A 9,790-nucleotide genomic window follows, 5' to 3' on the forward strand; every position below is an offset into this window, starting at 1 on the left:
CCCTCAGCCCCCAGCCTGGCTCTTTAAGTTACTACAGAAACACGGAGGTCGGGAAGCTCCCTCCCAGCCCGGAGCTTGAACTTGAACGCGGCCGGCCGCTCGCACAGGACCACACCGCCACCTCCCGGCGCGGCCCCAGAACCCAGATAATCCGTTTAAAGCACTTAGAAAGTCTAAGAAGTTTTTAGTAAATTGTAGCTGGTATCAGAGATCAGATCAGCGGACACGCCCATTCCAGCAGTCAGGGGCCTGCTCGGACCGTCGTGCACCTCCGAGCATTTCTGTCCTGTCCCTCTGGGTCCGTCTGTTTTTCGGAGGTTTTCCTGGAAAAGCCAGCCTGTGGCTACCTCCTTTCTCCCCTAAGTGATGGAGGATTAGAAGGCAGAGGGTGACCCACAATCTAAAGTGACTGGTCGCCTTTTCCCAGATTTCCCGGAGCATTCCTTCACCCCGTGGCATCGGCTGTCTGCATATTGGGTGCAAGGCCCTGTTCCGGGCGAAGACTAAACAGGAGTTCTGACTGCCAGGAGCTCCGCAGCCAACAGGGTGGTCACTAGTTCTCTGCAGTCTCGGAGGACAGCCCTGAAGAAGGGCAGGAGAACCAGCACTTCCTCCGAAAACTCAAAAGGACATCAGTCTTCACCAAGCTGCCGATACAAAACGTGCTCCTGAAATGTGTAGTTATGAGCACCAGGAAACCTGGGTAGGAGTGTGCATGGCATTGTTCATCACAGCTTGGACTGCATGGCACTGAATACCCACGGAGAGCAGGATGGAGAAACAGTGTGGTCATATTCACAGGATGGAATCTAGCCATTCACAAAAATTCCAAAACAGGCAAAATTAAACTGCATTATTTAGGGAAGCATCATAAGTAGTAAATAATTGACAGAAGAGCAAGAAGGTGGTTACTCTAAGTGTCAGAATGGTGGATACAGCTGGGGGTGAGAGGGCTGTGACCACAGCAGGGCCCCTGGATTTGGGGGTGCCAGGCCTGTTCCTTCCTACAATGGTGCGCTTCATTTGGCAGCCATCCCTTAAATTGCACTTTTACATTTTATATACTTTTCTGTACCTTTGCTATAGCATTTCACGGAAATTTTTAAATAATCATGAATGTTACCACTTTCCTATTTATGAACCATGCAACCTCATCAATCTCCCCAGTTCGCAGATGCCCACCCTCTCTCTCTGCCCCCTGTCTCCCTCACACATCCACAAAACTCGTTTCTGCCCGAAATCCCTGAGGCCCAACTGCCCTGCTGTCAGCGACTGTGCGCCTCAGCAAAGGCCCAGAAGGCTCTGTCATCACTGGCTCCCCTCAGCCCGCCTTCAGCTCCTTTGAGCGCTGTCTTGGGGAACTTTGTTGCAAAGATTTAGTTCCAGAAGGCAAGATAATGTCTTGAGGGCTTCATTGTGTCACTTCTCTTTGGATGGCGGACACCGTGGCCCTCTGCTGGCGGAGGGGTGCCATTGCTGCCTGCCCCATCTCCATCCCCAGGGCCCATGCAGTCACTGGGTTCGCCCTCTGGGGCCTGGGGTTCCCTCTGCTCTTTTCCTAGATAAGCCCATCCTCTCCAGGTCTCCACCCTCCACACCTGTGTTCAGGAATTCCGCCCGCTTCCTGTAGCCCCGTCCCTACACTCCTCCCAACCTGCTTTTCTTCTGGTGTTCCTCACTCAGCATGGCTGACAGATCCACCACCCAAGGGAGCCGAGGACTGCAGTCCCCTCTGCCTGTTGCCTCTCCTGCCATCAGTGAACCTGCTTAACTCATCTGACTGTGCCTCTCGGTGCTTGCTGTGACATGTCTCCAGCCCTTGCTGCTCTCTCCCCCAGACCCACGTCCCACACCCGGATGGTGACTGGGCCGACCCTGGGTCTTCTGGACCCAGTGCTTCTCCCTGATACAATTCCTTCCTCTGTGTTTTAGGATCCTGATGCTTTGATAAGACCGTGGGCTCTAATCACAGCCACGGACATTTGCAGCAGCCTGGCCTGCAGCTCTGCACACTGGGTGCCCTCGGTCTAAAGCACCAACTCCCCATGAGAGAGAAAGAAGGGGTGAGGGGAAGTACAGAGAAAGCTCCTGAGGCCACAGGGCTGACAAAGCCCTCGGCTTTAGGGGCACTTTGTTTCTTCAAGACTAAAATGCAGCCCCTAGAATAAATCATTTGTTCCTAAAACATGTTCTGCACATGATTATAGCAGCTTTGGGAAGTCAAGTAAATTGGGAAGCACTGGATCAAACAATGATAAGTTTATTGTCTGCAGGCCTTCTCAGAGCCTTTAGCAAGGTGAGAAGAATCATGCTTCTACAAAGAGGAAGGAGGGCATGAGACAGTATGCAACCTGTCCCAAACCCATTTAGCCACAGAACCCTTTTTTCACGAGGTACCTGGAGCGTACCAAGGTTCCAAGGTACCAAGGTTCCATGGAGCATAATTTAGGAAACATGGAGGTAGAGGTCTTCTGTGATCCCTTCCAGCTCTAATAGTCTATGATTCTTTGAGTAATATATACTGAGACAGGATCACCAAAGTGAAAGTGTAGTGGCGAAAACACAGCTCATTGCAGCCTTGACTTCCCAGGCTCAAGTGATCCTCCCACCTCAGCCTCCTGAGTAGCTGGGACCACAGGCGCATGCCACCATGCCTGGCTAATTTTTAAAAACTTTTGTAGAGACAGGTCTCACTATGTTGCTCAGGTTGGTCTTGAACTGCTTGGCCCAAGTGAACCTCCCATCTTTTTTTTTTTTTTTTTGAGACAGAGTCTCACTGTCGCCCAGGCTGGAGGGCAGTTGTACAATCTCGGCTCACTGCAGGCTCCGCCCCCCGGGTTCATGCCATTCTCCTGCCTCAGCCTCCCGAGTAGCTGGGACTACAGGCGCCCGCCACCTCGCCCGGCTAATTTTTTGTATTTTTAGTAGAGACGGGGTTTCACTGTGTTAGCCAGGATGGTCTCGATCTCCTGACCTCGTGATCCGCCTGCCTCAGCCTCCCAAAGTGCTGGGATTAGCGCCCAGCCGTGAACCTCCCATCTTGGCCCCCTCAAAGTGCTGGGATTACAGGCATGAGCCACCACACCTGACCTGATTTTTTTTGTTTTTGTATTTTTCTAGACAGGGTCTCACTCTGTTGCCCATGCTGGAGTGCAGTGGTGCAATCATAGCTCACTGCAGCCTCCTTGACCTCCTGGACTCAATTAATCCTCCTACCTCAGCCTCCCAAGTTGCTAGGACTACAAGAGTATGCCACCAGGCTCAGCTAATCTTTGTAGAGATGATGTTTCACCATATTGTCCAGGCTGGTTTCAAATTCCTGGGCTCAAGTGATCCACCAGCCTCAGCCCCCCAAAGTGCTGGGACTACAGGTGTGAGACACTATGCCCAGACGGGTTTTTTTTTTTTTTTTTTTTTTTTTGATTAAAAACTAAGCAGGTGGCTGGGTGTGGTGGCTCACGCCTGTAATCCTAGCACTTTGGGAGGCCAAGGCAGGTGGATCACGAGGTCAGGAGATCGAGACCATCCTGGCTAATACGGTGAAACCCTGTCTCTACTAAAAATACAAAAAATTAGCTAGTTGTGGTGGCGGGAGCCTGTAGTCCCAGCTACTCGGGAGGCTGAGGCAGGAGAATCGCTTGAACCTGGGAGGTGGAGGTTGCAGTGAGCCAAGATTGTGCCACTGCACTCCAGCCTGGAAGAAAGAGCGAAACGCCATCTAAAAAAAAAAACCAAAAAAAAACAAAACTAAGCAGGCCATATGCAGTGGTTTGTGCCCAAAGTCTCAGTGCTTTGGGAGGTCAAGGTGAGAGGATTGCTTGAGGCCAGGAGTTCCATACCAGCCTGGACAACACATCGCTACAAAATAAAAATAAAAAATTAGCTGAACATGGTGGCACACATCTGTAGTCCCAGCTACTCAAGAGACTGAGGTGGGAGGATTGCTTGAGCCCAGGAGGTCGAGGCTGCAGTGAGCTATAACTGTGCCACTGCATTCCAGCCTGGGTGACAGAGTGAGACCCTCTTTCAGAAACAAAACAAAAACAGGCCATGATAACCTCTTTAAAATCTGCCAGTGCCATCCTCCACTGGGTCTGCCAGCGGGGCCCCCTTTGCAGGATGGGGTGGAGGGGCCTGGACGTGGTGTTCCCTTGACTGGTGAGCGTGTCTGAATACAGGCCACACCTTCTGCTTCTTCAGGTAACCATCTCTAGACAAGGGGTACTTCATTTTGGCCCTCTGTTTCCTCTCAAATTGCTTTTTTTTTTTTTTTTTTGAGACAGAGTCTCGCTTTTTCACCCAGGCTGGAGTGCAGTGGCTCAATCTCGGCTCACTGCAAGCTCTGCCTCCTGGGTTCACGCCATTCTCCTGCCTCAGCCTCTCCGAGTAGCTGGGACTACAGGCGCCCGCCACCACGCCCGGCTAATTTTTTGTATTTTTAGTAGAGACGGGGTTTCACCGTGGTCTCGATCTCCTGACCTCGTGATCCGCCCGCCTCAGGCCTCCCAAAGTGCTGGGATTACAAGCGTGCCCCCCCCCCCCCCGCCTTTTTTTTTTTTTTTTTTTTTTTAAACAGTGCCTTGCTCTGTCTCCTAGGCTGGAGAGCAGTGGTGCCATCTCAGCTCACTGCAGCTTTCACCTCCCACGTTCAAGTGATTCTCCTGCCTCAGCCTCCCCAGTAGCTGGGATTACAGGCGCATGCCACCGTGCCTGGCTAACTTTTGTATTTTTAGTAGAGATGGGGTTTCACCATGTTGGCCAGGCTTGTCTTGAGCTCCTGATCTCAAGTGATCTGCCTGCCTTGGCCTCCCAAAGTGCTGGGATTACAGGCGTGAGCCACCATGCACAGTCAAACTGCATTTTTTTTCTGTTTTATTATTTTTTTTATTTTCAAACTGTATTTTTCTCAGGCAGGCATTGATCTCTGCCTTTTAATCTGGCACACTTACTTACAGCCCCCTAAATTTAACTCTGAATCTAGTTCATCTTCAAAGGATGGTGTCTCACCTATGAGGTGTGGGTGACCTTGCTTTGCCCCAGCCTAAGGATAGCTGGTGTTTCTTTTTTTTTTTTTTTTTTTTGAGATGGAGTCTCACTCTGTTGCACAGGCTGGAGTGCCAGTGGTGCAATCCCAGCTCACTGCAACCTCCACCTCCCAGGTTCAAGCAATTCTCCTACTTCAGCCTCCCAAGTAGCTAGGACTACTGGCATGCGCCACCATGCCCAGCTAATTTTTTGTATTTGTAGTACAGATGGGGTTTCACCATATTGGCCAGGCTGGTCTCGAACTCCTGACCTTGTGATCTGCCCGCCTTGGCCTCCCAAAGTGTTGGGATTACAGGCGTGAGCCACCACGCCTGGCCCAGCTGGTGTTTCTAAGCATGATGTGAAAACCACCCAGAGCACATGAGAGATGCTGCCACAAATTGTTTAAGGTCAAGAGTTACAAATTCATCCCAATGCATCTTCTTCAAAGTCCTTGGGACTTTGTGTGGATGTGGTGTATCCAACTTGTAGCATTGTCTGGAGTTAAAAGAGATAAATAAAAGCTATCTTTCACTAAGGATGGTGGCTTACACCTGTAATCCCAGCACTTTGGGAGGCTGAGATGGGCAGGTGTCTTGAGCACAGTTTGAGATCAGTCTGGGCAACAGAGTGGGACCCTATCTCTACAAAAAAATACAAAAATTAGTGGGACATGGTTGTGTGCTTGTAGTCCTAGCTACTCAGGAGGCCAAGGTGGGAGATCACCTAAGCCCTCAGGGAGGCTGAGGCTGCAGTGAGCTGTGATCAGACCACTGCGCTCTAGTCTGGGTGATAGAGCGAGACGCTGTCTCAAAAAAAAAAAAAAAGAAAAAAAGAAAACACACACACAACAAAAAGACAACAACCTATCTTTCATATGGGGAGAAACATTAAGTAAAAATTGTCAGAGAAGCCAAGCACATAATGATGTAAACAAGTGTCAATTTTTAGCTTTCCACAATGACTCCTTTATACTATCATTCTTATCTAGTATCATGTTTCTTTGAAATAATATACTGATACATTGTTTAGCAAGGATTTTGGCTATAAGACCAATATTTTAAAATTAACCATAATTCTATATACTAATGACAATTAAAAATAAAAATGTGTTTATTTTTGAGACAGTCTCACTCTGTCACTCAGGCTGGAGTGCAGTGGCATGATCTTGGCTCACTGCAACCTCTGCCTCCTGGGTTCGAGCAATTCTCGTGCCTCAGCCTCCCGAGTAGGTGGCACTGCAGGCGTGCACAACCACGCCTGGCTAATTTTTGTATTTTTAGTAGAGACAGGGTTTTGCCATGATGGCCAGGCTGGCCTCAAATGATCCACCTGCCTCGGCCTTCCAAAGTGCTGGGCTTACAGGCATGAGCCATCAGGCCTGGCCTAAAAATAAAATTTAAATAGAATGAGGCTGGGCACAGTGGCACATACCTGTAGTCTCAGCTAATTGGGAGGCTGAGGCAAGAGGATGGCTTGAGCCTGGGCAGTCAAGGCAACAGTGAGCTGTGATCACGCCACTATACTTCAGCCTGGCCAACAGAGACCGTCTCAAAAAAACTAAAAAAAAGAAAAAGAAAAAAAAGGAAAAAAAGAAAAGTTAAAAACAGAAGAACAAATGAAAATAAAGATGTACAAAACCTCTGCACAGAAATCTGTGAAACATGACTGAGAATTTCACAATGGAGGGAGACGGCATGCTCACGGACTGGGACGCTGGGGAGACAGGAAGCGGCACGGCATTGCCATTGTGCTTTGTGTTTGTGTTCCGCCAACACTAGCCTGAGGAAGGAAGATGCCCCGCTTCTCTGAAGAGGCAGCAGGTGGAGTGTGCAGCTCTGGAACCCAGTCCTGGATACCCTGTGAGCCCACTGAGATTGGTGTGGCCTCCTTGTTGGGAACATGGCTGATTGTGACCAACAATGAGAGCACATATGTTCCGTTCCTGATGAGGGACTGGTTCCGTAGTGCACACTCTGTACATAACATCCCAACACTCTCCTAAGTTCTTCTGTTTCAAGAGCCTGCATTTCCCTGCGGCATCACACATGGAAGAGGGCCATCAGAATTGAGAAGCATCGGGATACAGTCTAATCACATAACAGGACAATTTCAGGCAGTGGGTGGGAGGAGTCACTGTTTCAAACTTTTTGCCATCATCTAAGTGTGTGTTTTCCCCCATTAAATGCATATGTTGAAATCTTAACGTGAAAGGTGATGGTATGAGGTGAGGCCCTTAGGAGGTGATAATTTCATGAGGATGGAGCCCTCACAATTGGGATTAACACCCTTATAAAAGAAGCCCTGTTAGTGGATCACTTGAGCTCAGGAATTTGAGGCCAGCCTGGCCAACGTGGCAAGACTCTATCTCTACAAAAAGTACAAAAATTAGCCAGGCATGGTGGCACACAACTATACTCCCAGCTACTTGGGAGGCTGAGGTGGGAGAATCGCTTGAGCCTAGGAGACAGAAGTTGCAGTGAGCTGAAATCATGCCATTGCACCCCAGCCTGGGTGACAGAGCAAGACCCTTTCTCAAAAAATAAATATAAATACATAAAATAAAAGAGGCCTTGTTTGCCTGGTGCAGTGGCTGGCACCTGTAATCCCAGCTACTCAAGAGGCCAAGGCGGGAGAATTGCTTGAGAACAGGAGTTTGAAACCAGCATGGACAACAATGTGAGACTCCCTCTTTTTTTTTTTTTTTTTTTGAGACAGATTCTCCCTCTGTTACCCAGACTGGAGCGCAGTGGTGCGATCTCGGCTCACTGCAGCCTCTGCCTCCTGGGTTCAAGCGATTCTCATGTCTCACCCTCCTGAGTAGCTGAGTGCACCACCACACCTGGTTAATTTTTGTTTTTTTTAGTAGAGATGGGTTTCTGCCACGTTGCCTAGGTTGGTCTCAAACTCCCGGCCTCCAGTGATCCACCTGCCTCGGCCTCCCAAATGCTGAGATTACAGGCATGAGCCACCATGCATGGCCAAGACTCTAGTCTTGAAAAAAAAATTAGCCGGCTGGGCCCGGTGACTCATGCCTGTAATCCCAGCACTTTGGGAGGCCGAGGCGGGTGGATCACAGGAGTTTGAGACCAGCCTGGCCAACGTGGTGAAACCCTGTCTCTACCAAAAATACAAAAATTAGCCCAGCGTGGTGGTGCGAGCTTGTAATCCCAGCTACTTGGGAGGTTGAGGCAGGAGAATCGCTTGAACCCAGGAGGCAGAGGTTGCAGTGAGCCAAGATTGCCCCATTGCACTCCAGCCTGGGTGACAAAGTGAGACTCTGTCTTGGGAAAAAAAAAAACCCATTGCAGTGGTGCACACCCATGGTTCCAACTACTTGGGATGCTGAGGTGGGAGGATCTCTTGAGCCCAGGAGTTCAAGATTATAATAAGCTATATCACGCCACTGCACTCCAGCCTGGGTGACAGTACAAGACTCCATTTCTAAAAAGAATAAAAATTAAAAAAGAGGTCTCAGAGAACTGCCTTGCCCCTTCTACCATATGAGGATACAGGGAGAAGCTGTCGTCTGTGGACCAGGACGAAGGCCCTCAGCAGACACTGAATCTGCTGGTGCCTTGATCTTGGACTTTGCAGACTCCAGAACTATGAGAAATACAATTCTGTTGGTCATAAGCCGCCCAGTCTATGGTATTTTGTTATAGCAGCCCAAAGTGGACTAATACACTCTTATTGAGCTCACATATAGAGAAGGGAAGAGTCTTGTTCTGTGTTTCTTGAAGAAGCAGAACTCGGCATGGGTCCATGGGAAGATTACCTAACAGCCCATGGCATCCTGCACTGCCTCCTAAGAGATGCATTTCCATCAAAAGGCAGACACTGGCACAGTGCACTTCCTTGGCCCAAGTACCTGTTCTAGGCACTGCATGAGTATTTACTCATTCAAGCCTCAGAGCACTTACCCTCATCCTATGATGAGAAACTGAGGCAGAGGGATCCCACAGACAAGCTGGAAACCCAGCAGCTTGGTCCCAACAGGTACAGTGGCATGATGACACCAGGGAGTCTGTAGCTGATCTCTGGGTTTCTTCTGACTCCACCATACAATGAATGCACTCGGCGTCGGCAGTCTTCAAACAGTTTTGTTTACGTACCCCCAAATGTCATTTTACATGTTTTTTTTTTTACCCCCCTTACACATTAAGTTGACACCTAAAATATTATGTAAGTTTAAATAGTTACAAAGAATACAACTTCTGGAACATTGTAAATATTGACACTTAAAAATAAAACTGTCATATCACTTAAAAAATGTAACCAGATGGAACAGAAAAATACCATATCGATTTGATATCTTATATACTCCACTCCAAACAGTGTAGTTGTCCCTCTGTATTTGTGGGGGATTGGTTCCAGGACACCCAGTGGATACTAAAATGCACAGCTCAAGTCCCTGATGTAAAATGGTGTGGTATTTGCATATAGCCTATGCACATCCTACCATATACTTTAAATCATCTCTAGATTACTTTTTTTTTTTTTTGAGATGGAATCCCGCCCTATTGCCAGGCTGGAGTGCAGGGGTGCGATCTCGGATCACTGCAACCTCTGCCTCCTGGGTTCAATCGATTCTCCTGCCTCAGCCTCCCGAGTAGCTGAGACTACAGGCGCGTGCCACTGTGCCCGGCTAATTTTTGTATTTTTAGTAGAGATGGAGTTTCACCATGTTGGCCAGGATGGTCTCCATCTCTTGACCCCATGTTCCGCCCGCCTCAGCCTCCCAAAGTGCTGGGATTACAGGCGT

Source organism: Hylobates moloch, unplaced genomic scaffold (genome assembly GCF_009828535.3).
Source record: "Hylobates moloch isolate HMO894 unplaced genomic scaffold, HMol_V3 SCAFFOLD_9, whole genome shotgun sequence".
NCBI lineage: Eukaryota > Metazoa > Chordata > Mammalia > Primates > Hylobatidae > Hylobates > Hylobates moloch.